The sequence below is a fragment of the Pagrus pagrus genome (genome assembly GCF_965226575.1).
Source record: "Pagrus pagrus genome assembly, chromosome: 12".
NCBI classification, from domain to species: Eukaryota; Metazoa; Chordata; class Actinopteri; order Spariformes; family Sparidae; genus Pagrus; species Pagrus pagrus.
Window position 1 is genome coordinate 10669401 of NC_140196.1, and position 19228 is coordinate 10688628.

General features: G+C 41.2%; 1 long non-coding RNA gene across 2 annotated transcripts in view; it reads left to right on the forward strand.

Moving 5' to 3' along the window:
• The first annotated feature begins 1544 nt into the window (after positions 1-1544).
• Positions 1545-19228, forward strand: part of LOC311266921 — a 64346-nt gene continuing 46662 nt past the window's right edge. For both annotated transcript variants that reach the window (XR_014623777.1, XR_014623778.1), the window contains exons 1-2: positions 1545-1790; positions 3740-3893. This is a non-coding gene — a long non-coding RNA (uncharacterized lncRNA). The remainder of the gene's footprint in view (positions 1791-3739; positions 3894-19228) is intronic.

Below are 19228 nucleotides of genomic sequence, written 5' to 3' on the forward strand. Positions count from 1 at the left end.
GCTAAATAAATAGTTGACCTAACCGGCTCGACTTTGAGTTTTCAGTTTCGCTGGAAACTACTTCAGTGACTGTGAGATTTAACTGCAGTGCTGGCAGTACTTCAGTTTCACCCAGAGATATCCCTGCAGGCCTTGGCCTTTACTGAAAGCGCCTTGGACCGAGCAGTGACATGTCCTCCCTGACCTGGCACTAGCCCTGCTAACATTCACATGTGTTTTAGCTCAGTGTGATGACAGTAAGGGAGTGCAAAAGAGATAAATAAGCAGTCAAAGTACAGTAATACAACCCAGAATACACTCTTCAGAGGCAAAGAGTCTTCTTATCTTTAAATGTTGGATTAATGCAACAAAAAGTGACAGTTTATTTGGATACCTCATACTCCAACAGCTAGTGACAACTAACAGATGTTTAAACTAGCGCACACCTCCATCAAGGCCCAGTCCACTTGAATTCAATCAAGCCTAATCCAATATGAAACCCGATAGCCTTGTATCACTCTAAATTTTAAACCATCCTTAACTGCTCAACCATAATTAAGGCCATTGTACTTACTCATAGATACCAGGCGCCGAAATTTGGCTGAGTTTTTTTCATCGTGATCCATTCATTTTCCCTGAGATAATGTGGAAAATCACCCTGTGTTGAAATTATAATGAAAGTGCTAATGGAGTCTAATCTAGGCCAAGACCCGTCCTCCAGCCAAGTTTAGTGTAAATCTGTTCAGTAGTTTTAGTGTAATCCTGCTGACAAACCAACCAACCAACCAACCAACCCACCAACCAGCCTTTCAGCCACATAGCGTACCTACCAGCCAGCCAGCAAACCAACCAACCAGCCAGCCAACCAACCAACCAGCCAGCTAGCCAGTGAGCCAACTAGTCAGCCAGCCTACCAGCCAACCAACCAACCACCAACCAACCAACCAACCAAACAGCCTTTCAGCCACATAGCTAACCTACCAGCCAGCCAGCAAACCAACCAACCAGCCAACCAGCCAGCCAGCTAGCCAGTGAGCCAACTAGTCAGCCAGCCTACCAGCCAACCAACCAACCATCAACCAACCAACCAACCAACCAAACAGCCTTTCAGCCACATAGCTTACCTACCAGCCAGCCAGCAAACCAACCAACCACCCAGTCAGCCAGCCAACCAACCAACCAGCCAGCCAGCTAGCCAGTGAGCCAACTAGTCAGCCAGCCAGCAAACCAACCAGCCAGTTAGATAACCTACCAGCCAACCAGCCAGCAAATCATCCAACCAACCAACCAACCAACCAACAACCAAACAAACAAACAAACAAACGGACACAGGTAAAAAAGTGAACACACTTTCAAAATGAAAATTGTAATCCAAGCATCAGCTAAAACAATAGAATTACTTACTGCGTACCTCTAATGCATAAATGATTATGAAGTTGATTTATTTTGAGGGGTATAATGACGGAGCGGAACTTCAACATGTTGGGACTGTGTCCCCTGGGATGATAATTAATGTGACCACCTCATACACACCAAAACAGTAGCTAGCTAACTAGCATGAATTAGCGTCCGCTCAAAACAGACACCATGCGCACCTGTTGCAGTGACTCCAGCAGCTGAGGGACAATTTACAACTACAAGAAGAAGTGAAGAAACTCAGTTTACACTCGCTGCTCACACAGAGGTAAATAAGAGGCTCAAAAATAGCAAGCTAAATACAGGTTTCCCTGGCTTAGGAAAGAGACTTTTACCGGCGAGTGTACTAGAACAGACTGAAACACCGACCCCCGCATCCTTCAGTTATGCTAATGGTGAGTAAAGTTTTGTTTTTCCTTCTGACATTATGTTGCTGCTTTGCTGTTTCTATACGCGCCTCTGCTCGCTATGGCATGTTTTGCCAGCATTGTCGCTGTCCATGGTTTTGACTCATTAAAGTGATATGACACAGATGCGTCGGCTGGCCGTTTGTTTTCCTGTGATGTGCTGGGGCTCCATTTCTGTTGTTCTGACAGTTAATAGTTTAGTTTAAGCGGCCCTGAATACATTGAATATCCATCCATTAATGTGTATTTTACATGACACCTAACATCAGTCCTTTCACAGGCAATACAGCATCATAGTTGGACTCAAATAAAGAGAAAACCAACTTGAAACCTTGGAGGGATAGAAACAGATGAGAAACATGTAAAAAATGTGTCAAATATGTTGGGATCTCGCTATTTTCATGGCAGTAATGATGAACATTAAACATGCTATACTTGTAAACAGCAAGGCAGCTGATACAGCAAGGAAAGCAGTGGTGTTTTGAAGGATTTTCCATTTCAGGATTATATGAAAATGCCTTACTTGTGTTTCTCACACCGAACATTATCCTCATTACCCTCAAAAGACAACATAACAGCCAGAAGAAGCTAATTAAGAAATCACTAGACTTTTGCTTTTGATCCCTGGCTGTACTTTTTATGCCGCGCCGTGGAGTCTGACCTCTCATTTCTCTGAGCTAAGATAATGTTTAAAATGCAGTTTTCACTGGGGTTAATAAAATGTCACAGTACTTAGAATGGATGAGATTTAAAATGAATGGACCGGCCGCCCTTGGATACAGGAGATATACTGTACTGTGCACCTCAGCTGCTTAGTCCAGTTAATGGGTATATGCGGCTTATTCAAAGGAGCAGCAAAGCATTTTGATGACTAAATTTAGTTGAGCATGATTATCATCAAAGCCGTTCTGTTATGGGCAACAAAAACAAGAGGCTGATTGTAGCAAAGGAGTTTTTGATACAAGGAAAAAAAGCATCTTTTGGTGTCAAACTGTCACAGAACAGCGCTGATTAATGTGTTACAAAAAACGACACTCTCAGACTAAAATGTGGATACCGCCGCGGTTGTCACATGCAATGACAGTTGGGATCTAGAGGGAGCTATCATGAAAAGGATATTGTTGTTCACCTGACAGGGGAAATCTACTCGCCTAATAGATGATATGATTAAATTTCCTAAAAGAAGACACGTTCAATCAAGACGTGCATTTCAAGGAAATAAAGGTTCCCCACTTCCTCGAAAAACCATCGAGCAGTTTTCTGTCTCATCAATAAGGTGGTGCAGCGTTTTGTAGGTATTAAACATTGAGAAGACGGGGGGATAAAGGCGGATTACTCTGGATTCCTTTTATTTGTCTGCAAAAAGTCGTGATAACACTAAAACACTGGGAGGCATTTTGCCTTTTTTACCCAGGGAAAGAATTGGACACTGGAGCGGAGAAGGTGCTTTGGCTGCAATTGTTTTTTGCTGATTGATTTAGATGAATTTACCCTGAAATATAACATAATTAGCTCACAGGGGTTTTTGCAGATTCATTGCTATAGTCAGGGTGTTCCTCTCTGTAGGGAGACTAACGTTGCATCATTTACCACTTACTGTACCTGCGTTTTAAAGCAACTGAAATCAGATATTATAATGGTACTGCTGTACAGGGAGGCCAAGGAGGTTTTTCAGACCGCTGCTGCAGAATTAAGGTGGTAATTACAGAGACAAATCACATAAGCTTATCCCAACTGTGGGAAAAGTAGAAAACCAATTTCTGAACACATTAAACTAGCCTCAGTACACACGTTGCATGTAGATATCTCAGCCAGCTGTAATGCTGTTTGAAGACAGTCTACAGGATTAAAAGATGTTAAAGTTGTCACAACTCTCTGGTAGTTTTATGACTGAATCATATGTTATTACTCTAAATGTGTCAATTTCGTATATTTAGTAGAGATGCACCGATCGATCGGCCAGAGACTGGAATCAGAAGGTTTTCAGCATGACAGGCCATGTCAGACATGTCCGATTTTGTGCTGGTTACATTGACACACATGCCGCCTGTCCCCCCAACGTGGCTGCAAGCCTGAACAGAAAGAAAGAAGGTAAGAAAGTTTTTTTTTTATTTTAATGTCATTTACCTAATTTGCATATATATGTGTGTACTCATTTCATTTTGGGTTTGGGTTGGAGCAGAGACAGGGACGTAACTCGAGTTAGTCAGTACCACAAAGTTTGTTGTTGGATAGATCCGTTGCACTGGTTTTCTTTTGGGAAGATAAAACATCGTTTCGAAGGACATCTGTGAGCGCCACCTTGTTCGTCAAATGAGAGCAAGAGCTCAACGGTTGAAAAAAACCATTACATGATTCTTGGTGGTATCCAAAAACACAAATAACTGGTTTTGAACCCTGTATTTTTGAATGTTTGGTTAAAATCTAGAGCAATTTCACTGGTGAATTTGCTGAAAAAGTACCAAAATCAAGTGTTCAGATGGCACATTGAGTGTAAAACACAGTACTCAAAGATTCATATAAGACTGTGCAAGATTCCCCCTTGAAATAGCATTAGCCCAAATTATACCACTCAATCATTACTTATAGGCCCCTGGCACTCTGTGTCAAAGTTTGTCACTTTGTGGAGCTGCAGAGACTCTGCATTCTGGCAATATCTTTTTCTTGTGTTTTTCTATTACCCTCCACCAAGGTTGTGATGTTTTCAGTCCCATTTCTTTGTTAGTTTGTAAGCACTATATCTAAAAAGTGTATTAACAAATTTCAAAGGCATTTTGTGATACATTTTGCGAAGAATTGTGCGGCCTTGAACGTGTGTGCAGTCTTTGAGTGCTTTTCTGGTTATTACTGCTATCATTTCACAATCTCCTGGACACCAGAAGGTGTTTAAGTCTGCAAAATAATCCAAAATAATTTATGTAAAGTGCAAACATCAATCCATATTATCATCTTTAAAATAGGCATTTATTTCAAGATTCCCATGGCACGTTTGTGTGTCATTTCCATCCACCTGCAATTGCTGCCTGAACATTTTAACAGTATGAAACAGTATGCTAATGTTTAATAGCTGTTACCATGTGTCAACTTTGCTGCTGCAGTTCTTTTTTCCCTTTGTCGTCTGCTGGATTTACGACATTAGATCAGGCGGACAGTGTGTTGCTGTTGGCTAAAAAAGTACTTCTGTCTAAATGTGAGTATTCCTGACAATAAATAGAGAGATGTACACATGCTGTAATTGTATTCTGACTCCTAGTTTGTGTTAAATGGACATGTGATATTGTCTAATATCGATCATAGGCCCCTAAATTGTATGAAATTAAAAATCGTATCGTGGCAAATTTGATATCATTGTCCCAAGTATCTATATAATGATGACACTTGTGAGTACACCCCTACAAACTAGCAGAATTATACACCAAAGAATTAAAAAGGATAATAAAACGTAAGTAAGTCAGAGACAGGTGGAGATGGAGTTTCCTTTGGTAGTGTTTGAACCTAACTGTGTAGCACCTCAGATGTGTTACCATGGGTCAAACGAATTCTGCTGATTGGAAGGTAATACACAATGTCTGGCAAGAAACACTTCATGGCCACACTGCTGAGGCTCCAGTTCCATTTGTAAGCAAATTGGAAGTGGAACCCATGACGGATTTAGTACATCAAAAAAAAGGAAGTAACGTGTCAACATAAATATATATTTTTACTCCCTAGCAGCTATGAACACACAACATTTACTAAGAGGAAATGATACTGTAGAGCACATATCACTCACTACAACTGCATACAAAGAGACATTTGAACATTTATGTGTGACCTTTTCAATCTGCAGCCCTTGGGCCGAAAGGTGCCCTTTAACAACCTCGATCCAGCCTTTTGATCATTTTATAAGTAGGCTAATTAGCCCATTCATTAGTTATGTGAGTTGTTAAGCACAGAAATACTCTGATTACATTGAAGATTTAACGCAGGCTGTTTAAACAGAGGGAACTTAGATGTGTTAAATGTAACACTGCTAACCTACTTCTTAGATTTAAAAGGTGCATTGTTTTTTCCCCTGTTCTTTTGTATACATGAGGTTTCTTTTTCAATTTAAAAAAAAAAAGTGGAGAAAAAATAAAAAGGTGCATTGTCTTAACACATTTCAATTTCCAGATGTACAGGTCAGACATAGGAAATGAAAGTCTGGCCTCTTGGCACTTCACTTTTTTTCAAATCTGGCCCTTCTTAAGAAGTAGGTGAATAAGCATGATAAATGCTATAACCTGACACAATGGCACAGTGGGGGGGACAAAAATGTAGGTAATGTTTGCTGACGTCCTCCTGTGAGGAAACTGCATGCTCCAACTGAGTTTGGGCTGTTTCGGGTAGTTGTCCCCATAATAACCTGCAGGTGCAGGGAAGGCTCCAGTGATTCTCCTGGTAGCAGTTTGCAAAATAAAACAAAAGAAAATCACAAAAGAAAACAAAACATTCCACGCCGATCAGTCGTCTGATCTACTGATTAACATGATGGAACCTTTCCAGGACCTCAGCTGAGAGACCTCTGGTTTTACACCGTTGTGATTTGCATCAGCCTAGCCCGTATAGCTGGTAACTAGCTTTCCACAGTTCGGACGAACTCTGCTGTGTAGAATGCAGGACGACACCGTAGCACCATTGTGTAAACAGCAACTGGCAGCAAACACAACACACAGCCTTTCAGTAACTATTATGCAGCAAACCTGAGCTTATCTACACACTTCATGGCCGAGGAAAGTAATAATAGCATGCACTTTTCTTTGACTGCTGCGACATTCTGGTACTTCTCTTACTTCCCACAACAAATCCACTAGACTCTGCCACACACGCACACACACACACACACACACACACACACACACACACACACACACACACACACAGGTTACCAGGCCACCTTACTTAAACGGTAACTCCACCAATTTTACACGTCTAATTGTGTTTTCAGGTCTTGGGGGTACGACTGAATATCTGAAAAAAGTTGTATAAAGCCTTTTGCGGCTGCAGAGGAGGCTGCATGTAATCTGATAAATTGCCTCCAGTGATGTTACTCAGTGGCTAACTTGCATTGTGGGTGATTGTTGAAAAGGAAGAAGAATAAGTGGAATAAAAACGGTATTAAAAGGGTGATGTCTCTGGTTCTGGTGTATCGATTTTGATAATTTGTTTTTAAACTCTCCATATTGAGTCCAACAGTGTCACAGTCCAATGCTAGACCAGTGAACTGCGGCGCCTACATTATCCACAATGCAGCTTAACCACTGAGTGACATTTATCAGATTACATGCAGCTTCTTCTGGAGCCACAAAAGGCTTTATACTACTTTCTCTCACAAATTAAGTAGTACTCCCTAAGACCTGTAAACACACTTTAATGTATAAAATTGGTGGAGTTGCCCTTTAAAGGGGAGACTTGGCTGGTAACACAAGTATAAGTAGATGCAGGTTAGACGCCATAAGCTTAGACATTATCACCAGTGTGCCATGACTGTAATACAGGCTTTTCGATGTTCCCACTTTGTACAGCAACACACTCCTCCGGCCCCAGTGCCTTGACATAGCGTGCTAAGGTTAAAATGTGAGAATGTGTGATTGAAAGGAGAAGCAGATCTGTCAATGGCGGTGTTTTGTCAGGATGTGAAGACATTCACACCACATATTCCAAATTAGGACAGATATTTCCAAGGTCCTTGCTGAAACATGAAAGACCTTTTGAGTCAATAGTCAATGAAGAGAGGTCATGTAAACCGTAGAAAGCAGTTTTATAATCTTGCCTGAAAAGCTTAATATGGCATCAAAATGAAGTGCTTTCCCCTCTGACTTATGCTTAATTGACAGTTAAACTAACACATAATGAAATGTAATCTGGTCGTTGTAGCAGTTTGTGTGTGGTTTTTTTTTCCTTTTCACTTTTGTACTGTACATCCCGTCTCTGCATTGTACAGTCATGGTCAAAGTTGGTGCTGTAATTTTTTTCCTTCGGCATGGCGAGCTCTGTCAGTATGTCCGGGCTTGTTTTATCGTTTGAAGCATGGCACGCCATCTGCAAATACCTCAGTGAAATTCAAATGTGGTGAAATGCAGTTATCTTTTTATGGGGATTTAGATGGAGCTGTTTGGAGTTGGGTCTTCCTATTCATTTATTCTGTCACCATCGAGCCGCTCAGCTGTATTACTGAATTGATGCACTGTGACAGTCTTAAGCTATTTTTATCTCCTTTCTCCATCGCATTGAGAAATTACAGCTGATATACTGTAGAAAAGTCAGGGATTTCCAACCGACACCACCTGAACTTGATATAGCTCATAACACCATCTAAGCCTGCGTATTGAGTTTTGTTCCTCTGTGACCTGTAGATCAAAGTAATGGACTATTGGAGGCTGTGCACTCCAAACTAAAGAGGCTTGAGCTACTGAGCAGTTTAATGGTTTTGGGCAGGTTCTTAATTATAGGACAGATTCCCCTGAGTGATTCCTGTCTTATAGAGGAGCAAGGCAATTGTACATTTTCACCTGATCAATACAATGAGGATGTTTAATAGAAGGTACATGAACAGACTCCATCAAATCAATTAACGGACAGTTATTCGACCGACAGCAATGCAATACATTAGTCTAATACGGCAGAAAGAAAGTTCTACTAACACACAGCCGTCTAACATAACTATTCACTGTGGAGTTGAACTTTTAAAATTTGATTCTCCTCTGACGTGAGTGATATTGGTCTCACCTTTCCAATGCATTTGCTTTCTAATTCAATAATATGCATTATGTTTGGAAGCATATTACAATATAAATTGATATTAAGAGGTCGGAGCTCTTATTTTAGTATGGAGTGGATTCTGTGTCCTCAACAAGCCACTTTTGAAGGTCTGTCCTTGTCCTCTCCGCCGTTGTGGTCATCTTGCTCGAATGCTCTGACGATAATGGTCTGATGACTTTTTGTTCCAACAAGTTCAGCGGGTCAGACGTGTCATCCATTTTACTACGGTCGGAGCCAGTATTGATCCATCCCTAAGTGTAGCTTCTTTTTCTCCCTTTGCAGGGATTTCTGTAGCAGTGAGAGAAAAATACTCCTCTCCCTACTTATCTGAGCCCACACGTCTTACATCGAGACAAGCTGTAAACACTGATATGGTACAGCAGAATGGGGGGAAAAGTGGAAGTATTGCAAGAAAATATTTTTACAGCATGGTACCACAGTGAAATAACATTGACTATATCCACTGGTGAATTGCTGAAAGGTTCTGTGTTAGAGAAAACATATATTTCTTGTTAGTCTTGTTTACCCAACTTTAGTAGTTGTATAGGTAGTACACTTGCATTACACTTACATTACAGTATAAATAAAATTGCACTGAGATTTAATGAGAAAACGGAGCATATTATAAATAAATAAGTAGTTAAAGTAAAGCAAAACTATAAAGCCAAAGATTGATGCATGGTGGCTGGAACTTGATACGTACTCGGTGAAAATATAGACTTCTGACAATGAAAAAGACTTAGTAATGTCGCTGTTCAGTTGCTGCCACTGGTTATTATTTTTTTGAAACTCAACTCTTGGCGAACACTGTCATCCACCATGCTGTGCTATGAGCAACTTCTCATTCCTTTCATCATTCTTTAATCATCGTGTACACCATGTATTGTGGCCTTTTTTGAATGCCCACTCCTTTCTCACACTCAAGGTGCACATTTGTCCAACACAGACTGAATATTTTAGTTTTTAAGTGGAGCTGCCCTCAAATCAAAGAGTGATCTTGTCTGGAGTGCTGAAGCGCCTTCTGTATGAACATGTCAGAACGGCTGCTTTCTGTCCACTCAGTGTAGTGTGCTTAGAATCATTTTGCAAGCGTTTCATCAGTCATGCATAATCTTTCTTTGATGCACATGGCCGTCGACCGAGAGGGATGTTGGCCTGGTTTTAAGGCGAGATCACTGAGAGTGACAAGGTTTTTCTTCGCCTGCAGATAGCTCAGCCCTCCGACAGTCGACGGTTCTGCACTGTTTTTGTTTTTTTGTTTGTCTTATTGGATCATATTTTTACTGTTAAATGAGAAGAGACGTGAATAAGACGCATAAAAGCAAAGACACGTCTTCAGATGTTGATGCTATACTGCTTGAATCCATGTTTGCCTCCTGGATGTTGTTTGATATGTAAAATTCAAGCGCATCATTATGTAAAGCGAGAATTTCAGCAGGAAGATATGTTTTGCGGTCAGCGTGCTCAGCGGTGAGCTAGCGGAGGCTGTCAGCTCACTCTGTGACTTTGAGAAGTTCTACGAGACCTCATCCAGTCACGCTCAGGACTAAGCTGGACGTGAACGATTCGAGGCAGTCGGAGATATCATCCATCAGCCACTTCACCTGGGTCTAATGGCTTGCCGCAGACAGGCATGTTTGATGTGTGCATACCACATACCCACCTACTCTTTTTATGTCAGAATATCAGCAGGCAGCACAGTGTCAGGGCTCACAAATGGATTTTCTAATCCACTTGTTTGCTGGAAGTTCTTTCAACCCCCGGTTTTGAAGCCCAGGCCAAAAATGTACTTAAACACAAGCATTCCTTTAGACTCCTGTCTGTCCGTCTCCCCACCCCCCCACCCCTGAGCTGTTATTGTGTGTTTTGACTGGCTAAAATGTTTCCGCTGCGGAGAGAAAGATGCAGGCAGGAAAGGCGAAGGACATCAGGAAAGCTCAAATAATGAGATGTCAAGCAGGGCAGACCATAATTGTTAATTGCATTTATTCCTGTGCTTTTGGAATGCAGCCATGATGCTTTCAGGAATATAAAGTGGTGTCCTCAACATGTTCCGGGTTCAGCCTTTTAAATGGGTCTGAGTGATCAGTCCTGAAATTCAATAAGTAGTGCCCTCTTCCAATCTACAGACAGCCCACGCATCGCCATATATGGAGCGTACACAGATGTTTAAAAGCAGGATGGATATAGTCTCAACAGCATTAAACTAAATGAAACACCGGCTTTGTGAAAATGGTTGCCGACCTGCCAGTGTGCTATTAGTCTGCGCTGACATACACAAATATGTTTCTCCATTAGACAAGTGTTTGAGCTGCATGGGTCACCAGGATAAGGCTTAATAGTTTGACACGGTGTACAAACTTTTTAATGTCAGCTGGAAATCACTCCCGGGGTGTTTGCTTTGACTAGGCCATGTTTGCTTGTTCTGCTCTCTAATTGACAGATTAAATGACCTTTCCTCAACTTTTTACCTCAAGTTGAACTTCTGCTGTCAGGTCCTGTCGGCAACAATGTACACACTTTTCACAGCATCTGAAAATAATTACAAATGTGCAGAGATTCCAACTGTTTACATGGACGCCAAATAAAGCGAACTCTTTTGTCGGGATATTTTTCAGCCGATAACCTGCTAATTACCTGTTTCTCATTGCAGATACTCATAATATGAACAATAAATAGACCTGCATTTCTATAGCACTTTCCCAGTTTATTGACTGCTTAAAGCACTTTACAACACTTGTCACATTCACCCATTCACATACACATTCACACACTGATAGCAGAGGCTGCCATGCAAGGTTATTTTATATCCATGTATTTATGTAAAAGTTCCTTAACTATAATTTATGCGTATCTGAGGTTTAGAAAGGCTCAGATGTTGTGAGCAAAGATGGATTATTTAATATTCCACAAACTCTTGTTGCTATTATTCCGATTATTAGTGGAATATTAGGTCCGTGAAAAAGCAGCTTGTTATTTTGCTCCTGTCCAGAATCGTAGCATAGTGCTTCCTGTGAGCACTGGCTGTACATCCTGCCAGCCCGGTGCCTTAATTGACTTCTAAAGAGAAACTGTCAATCATTCTGATTTTCTGTCACTCTAAACGCATTGTTGCAATAAAGACTCAGGAGAACTATAAATACGCCTCTGTTAGGAATCAGCAACTCTTCCCTTTTTCACGCACACCCTCTGATGTTCATATACCTTCCCGGTTTTACTTGCCACCCCCAAACCATCTGCTGTCAGACATTGGTAATTAGTTTTATGGTGTTCTTGGCCGCCAGAGTATGGCTTCACGATAATTACCCTTTTATTGTTTTGTATTCCATTGTTAATGTTGTTGTTTCGTGGCTTGTCCTAATTAAAAGTTTGGAGCTTCGCAGAATTAACACAGGCTGCCCTTTTTGTCCTTCTAAATTGCTTATCCTGCAAAGCTAACATTAAAGGATATGATGGATGGAGCATGGGACAAGAGCAGATATGGTGTGGGACGGTAAAGTGTCTCAGTAATGAAATAGACAAAATCCTCTGGCCTACAATGCACAAGAGTTTCCGTTACCACAAGCTGTAATGACCATGGCGTTTCCAGGTTGCTCTCCAAGGGGAAACTATTGTATCATTACTATTTTTCTCCAGAAGTCTTGTCTTACAAGCCACCAAAGTATTTCAGGTGCTGGAAACAACCTGTGTCTCCCCTCTACAGATTTCTTTGACATTCCTTTATTTCCTCCTGCTCTGCAATCCCCCGGGTAGAGTACAAGTCAATATTCTCCCTGCATCTCTCACCGTGCTGTTTGTTTTAATGGCTTTTAAGTTGACAGGCGGTTGGAGCTGGCTTTCTCAGGGGCCCAAATGTGTTGTCTGAGAGGTCTCTGGTGCTGAGCTTTGGTCATCGTCGCAGCCAAATCCACTTACACACAACCCAATAAGCTCTCACATTCAACAGCACACATTAACCTGAAGTAAAAGCTCTCTAGATTAAATGGAAGACTTGACCGAGAGAGGAGACTCCATCTGGTATCGACCGACACAAACCCCATCTTGATTCTTCGGTGATTCAGTCACTCAAATATATATTTTTATATTTCCGTTTTCTTTTAATATTTTTATGCATTAGCTTATGAGTGCTGTTAGAGACTGTCTGTGTGGGCGTACAAAGTGCAAATCTTACTGGAGCTGCAGTTCACAAATGATAACTTGTTTAACAGTGATGATGTCTACATGGACAGTAATACTTCTGACTGACATTAATTATATCTTTTCCACAGTAGTGTGTTTCACCGTTAAACGAACCAAATGTGAGAATGTCTGTTTCAAAAAAATCAAAAATGAATGGAATTAATCAACAGGATGTGGAGAAATAACAGTGTTACGTTATGTCAATGACGTCTTTGTATTGAGTTGCAGAGAAATCTACTAGCATGCTAATCAGCTAGCCCAGCCCGTCCTATCTTGCAATACCATTTTGTACCTCAAGAGACGATAGTGAGTCACTGTAGTGTCCAGTCTCCCCTGAGTCCGATCAAGTGGCTAGCTCAGGGGCTAAAAGAAGAGGCCATTGCAGAAGTGCCAAAATATGCAGGTGTTTGGATGGCGACTTGAGGCTGGGTCTAAGAGCGAGTCAGTCCCCATAGACCCCCATATTAACATTACAGCAGAAACTAAGTAAAGTGCATATCTCCAACAAGGCCCCACAGTCCCCTTTTGTACCTGACATAAATACAGCAGATTTTTTCATCGAGATGTTGAAAAACAATCCTACAGTCCTGCAAGAAAATGACAAAAATATCCTGGATACATCCCTTTATATGGATCTGCACCAAAAGTTAATGGGGTCAATTCTGGGCCAGCATTAGAGGATGAAGAATGACTGACCTCTTGTTAGTCATGTTGAAGTTACTGCCCCTGGTTGGACCATTTTAAAGATACGGTAGTTAGTGAATGTTACAGTAAATGCAATGATGGCTGAAGCTCTTGGCAAGCCAAGATCATTATCACCACCACCACCACCAGTCACTCCTGGCACGAAACCACTTTTAGCAGCAAAGAAAAGATGTGATAGACATGGAAGAAAAGCAAGAGTTAACATTGGTGTTGCCTCCCACAGCTGGAGACAGCTCTCAGCGTGTGAAAAAGGGATGAAGTTTGATGTTGATCTCACTGCATTTCTTCTAGACTGATAATAAAAAAGCTGTTAATGCTAACGTTGGGTAGCTAGGGACTACGCCTTTCCTTGTTGCTCACGGTAGGGGTGGACTCCCCAATTTTCTGATGATATGCTGCAATCAATTTGTCTGGAGTTTAAGTTCAACCAGTGCCCAATCCTTACATATAACACCTTTAACGAGGGAGTTGTTGCCTTGTATAATACTTTACTATGTGTCACTGGGAAAATTTTTTCTTGATTTCTTGATTATTAAATGACAGACTCTAGAGAAATGTCATTTCCATTCCGCTTTCAGCCTCCCTTTTAACACAATTACATGCCATCGGCAGTATGCTGTGAAGCAGTCAGGGGTATGTGTGATACAGCCTGAATGACTGATTACTACATCTTTAAATCCCAGTTTAACTAGAACTTTGGGAAAGCAATCATAACATATTTTTCCTTTCATTTTTATCTGGCTCGGTCTCCTGCTGTCTCCCACTCTACGTTCTGCAAATTTTAAAAACAGTGCGATATGTCCGTAATAAAACACAGTATTTTCTCGGACCTAAAATAACGCAAGTGCATGATGTGCTCTGGAAATATTAAAGCTATATTTCCACTTCTTCCCATAACACTGAAAGTCATTAGTACATTATTCTGTGTAAATGGGTTGAGATCCACGCTTTTTAACTGTGACATGATGATTGAGGCAGTCAGCTGTCACTTGTACTTCACGTCAAGACAACCTCAGCGATCCTGTAGTCAGTTAAATATTTATACTTTTTTAAAAAGTGGCCTCACCATTTTATTCACTAAAATATTAAAATGAGCAGCGCAGAGTGAAAGTTGTCGGAAGTAGTGGCGGACTCAGGAAGTTTGACGGGCAAGGCCGAAAAAAATAAAGAAGGGCATGAACTATATGCGATGGGGCACCAGCGCGCAGAAAGTTGTGATATATTTATAGTGAAGAGAGGGCACTTCACCACATTTTGTTCAGTGGAAAGGCATCCTAGAGGGCACTTAATCATGTTTTATCCACCATAGTAGCGTCCAAGACAGCACTTTTTTAACATTGGGGCACCAGGGGAAGACGAGTCCACCAGTGGCTAGAAGTGTCTGAACCAGTGTATGATTAGCAACCTCTTTTCTCTTAATGAATGTCCACTAGTTATTATGATTAAATCATAGCAATGTATGTCACAAAATCCCATTTGACCCTCTGTGAATTTGTTAATACATCCCGGATCCTTAACACAAATATATTAGAGTCCTGAAGGTTAGTTTTAAATTAAGTTTGTTTCTCCTCTCTCTATTGAACAGGAAAACATGAATTTATTTGATCATTTTCATCTAATTTTCCTACAATCCTCTTTTTCCCTAATTACCCAAGTTTAAATTTGTTTTTACATTACTCCCAGTCCCTCGGCCTAAATGTCACAGCATAACATATTTACACTGGCTAATGACCTGTGCTGACAAGAGGGAGAGGGGGGGCAGCTATCTCTTTATTTAACACACGGAGAGTAATGATTTGCACTCAGAGGGGGCTCCGGTGAGGGCTGGACATCTCAGTCTGTGTCCTTTTAATAGGGCCTGTCTCCAGTGATTAGGGATTGTTGACAGGGGAAGTTGTAGTGCCGAGCAGCAGACGGAGCGCTCAGTTTCTTTTTCCCATTTATTACCACCTTCCCAATCTGTGCTCACTAGAAATTACTACCCTGCGCACGAGCACAAACGAACACACGCACACATACTTCTGCTCATTATGTCAAATATCAGATGGTGAAACAAACATTGTCAAGTCATGGGGGAGAGCAGGGCTGCCTTTCCTCCCACGCCTTCCGAAACTTCTGGGTCTCAGGGCCACACACTCCAGCTCTCTCATCATTACACCCCGGTTCACAGCACAGCATCAGTACTTTTCTATCCTGAACCAGGCTGGAGCCAAACTAATTAGCCTGTCATCTCTATTCTCTTGTCTTTCAGGCTGCTGGATTTTCTGTGATTAGTTTCTTCCATGTCATTTCTAAAATGGTTCATAGGCCACAAACTCTTTTCTGTCTAAATTAATCAACAGTGTCCTTTCTTCTTCTGGCAAGAAAAAAAAGAACCAGACCTTGAGCTAATTGTAAAGAGATGGCTCTTTCTCAAAGTCTTTTCCAACCCATAGACAAAGAAGCCTAATTCTCTTTTTCGGATCAGGGCCCCGGCTGTGTCAGCCAGCTCCCCTTTTTCCCGCCCTCCCCCATGCCTCTAGAGATCAAACCCAGGTTCACCGAGGGCTTATGACACTTTGACACCAGAGGTTGTAATTGACCTACACTTTTGACCTGTGCTTGTACACAAACTGTACAGCGGTAATGCGGCAGGCAATGCATACTGAATAGCTATGGCTTCCTCTGGGTGCCGGAGGCTAAATTAATTTGTATGAAAGTCAAGGATAACTAATGGGCAACCTGGACGAATAACACAATAAGAGCCCCCTTATTCCACAGTAATTCAAGCATACAGGGCGTATTTGATTACATATTCCTGCCAAATGCATACTCATCCCCATATGCAAAAGGAGACCTAATGGCATACTAATGCACAGTGTTAGCCATTATGCATGATGCGTTTCAGCCTAAGCTACCATGAAAGCCAATCAAACCATAGCCCTCCAAATTCCACAGCGTGCCTTATTTTTCAGAACAGTTTTTTCCTCTGAAATCAGCAATTAATTGCAAGGAGTTAATTGCAGACTGAACTGCAGATGACCTGTACAGCTCTGTTGCTGCAGTGTGTATACCCTGAGAGAAGAGTGTAATAGATGTACAGGGGAGGAGGGATGTGCTGAGAGGATTAGTCCAGGCTCTTTTGTGGCAACTAAGGCCGGCATGTGATTTTTGCAGATAACACCTGACCGCGATAAAGAAAAATATATTTTAAAGTTGTATCCATCAGTATGGACAGAAGTTAAGGCCCCAAAGCCTCTCACTTCAAAGGAACTCTAAGCTCCGGAAATTCGACCCAGCTTTGTCACTATCCATCATACATGGTCATTAACCTGTGACACGTGGCAGCCATCTACCAATCATCCCTCGTCATAAATCACTTTGTCCCACGAAACAATACCATTTCTGCACAATGCAATCCCACATGGGAGCAGAGAAATCATAACAGGCGGTCACATCACCGGATGAATGTGGCCAAGGAACTTCTGTTCGTCACATGGTCACGATGGTTGAATAACCGGCTCCAGTGCATGAGCCCATATTAGTTGATATGGGCTGGCCTGTGTGCATGCTAGCTCTGGCCTTAATCGGCTGTGATTATAACTAATAGCTATAATGATGTACATTTTCTCCCCAGCAGGACAGTGCAATTAGGATCAGGCGAATTTAGTAGCTCCTCAGGCAGTCCCCAAACCCTCTTTCTCGCAGTCTTTTAGCCATGCATCTGTGCACATATACAGTATATTTGTTTGAGAGAGGGAGAGAGAGTCTTCATTGCTGTGTATATCCAGTAAGAAAACATGCTTTACTTTTAGGTGTGTTCATTGACGACAAAGACATCACCTGACTGTTTCTGATAAACTAAACAAACTAGAATGCTACTCAGTGGACTGCATACCTCCGCCAAGGTTCAACAGTCCCATTTATTCAATCAAGCCTGGTCCAAATTAAACATTTTAAAGCTAATATGTCTAGATTTGTATTTGGATCTGCATCAAATTGTACTAACTCATAATTACCAGCCATCTAAATACGCCTGATTTTCATTAAGATCCCTGCATTATTCCTGGAGAAATTAATAAAAATGTCTGAAAATGTCTTGCCATATTAAAGGTGCTATATGTAAAAGTTTCAGATGAAAACATTAAAAAATTAACCACAAATATCAACAGAATTTTTATTTTGTTGCATAGATGTCGACTGAAGTTAACATGCTGACCAGCTAGCCCCAGCCTGTACTAGTCCAAAGATCCTTTGCTAGCTGCACTGTTAACTGAGTTAACTAGCTAATGGCAGCTACAGTTAGCAGCAATTACCAGTAACTCTGATCATATGCAGCCCCCTATTGGTTATGAGTATGAATTCAACAGGTGGACTAATTCTTACATACTGCACCTTTAAAGAAAGTAAAAACAATTCCTGAATACGTCCCTTTATCTGGATCTGCACCAAAAGTTCATGGGGTCTTTTCTGGGCTGACGCTCATCCTCAATCCAAGTTTTGCAGAAATATGTCCAGTATGCTCAGTGTAATCCTGCTGACAAACCAACAAACAGACATGGATGGAAACATATGGCAAACACATTTTGCGAAACCAATACTAATGTCACCTTTTCCTCATTAAACCTCATAAAATACAGTTGAAAACAGCAGCTTCATAATGAATGTTTCCTCCTTGAAACTGACATTAATCCCTGTTTGTTAACACTGTCCCAGAGGTGTTGATTCTCTATTTTAATTTTGGATGCTGTAGGCTGTAATGGTCTTGTGCTGGACTGATGTTGCTCCAACTATTTTGTTTCCCCGTGAGCGAAAATGGTGGACAACATTTCACACACACTTTGGACTTGCATATCAACAGCAAGAGTGAGAAACATGTGCAAACATGTACTGTAAGAATTTCTGCAATTTTGTTGATCATAGGCGACTGCATTATTCATCAAACAAGACTTGCCTCTGGTAAAACTCCCTTCCCCGCAGCTTTCCGAGTTGTTTTTTGTTTGTGTAGCGTTGAAAATCTCTATCACTTAAAATCACATCTGGCTTTCCAGACACTATATATCGCCTCGGGCCATTTACATCGTTTGACTGATTCAGATTTTGTTTAGTTTCAATCAATTAAAGTGTTTTTCATAAATAGTCGAACAAACTCTCGGCCTTTAGAGTCGACATGCTGCCTTTAACATCAAAAGGGTTTTGATTTGTTCTTTATATGCTTCTGCTTGCCAGCATAGAGGATGTGCCTTTTCCACAAAGAAAAATCTTTTGGGGTTTACTTTCAGCTGTATCTCTTTCCTGCTTTAGACTTTTGTGCAAATTAAAGAGCACACACATAAACATATTCTCGTGTGCGCACACAGATACACACATTGTGCTCGTCAAATCAAGCCACGTCGCCATGGAAACTAGAGTCGAATAAAGAGATTGCCTTAATCACTTGATAAGTAGTACAAACTCTGCTCTCGTCTGGCCAAAGACATTCACGTTCCAGTATGATTTCAGATTCACTATGTGAAATATGTGAAGCCATTTCATTCTATTACCCAGTGTTATACATGGTGACATCTGGGACAGCTCTCCAATATGTTGTACTCGGGGTTAATTAAAAATGTAATGGTCAAGTCTGTATTTGTAATAGAGCTGACAGGAGCTCATAATTCATTCAGATTGATTAGATATTAAACCACTGGTCTGTATAACCAGTAGTCAGAGATGACTATATGGAACAATTATCCTTGAATCAGCGCTGATGATGCCCACTGCTCTGATTGGGACGTGGATGG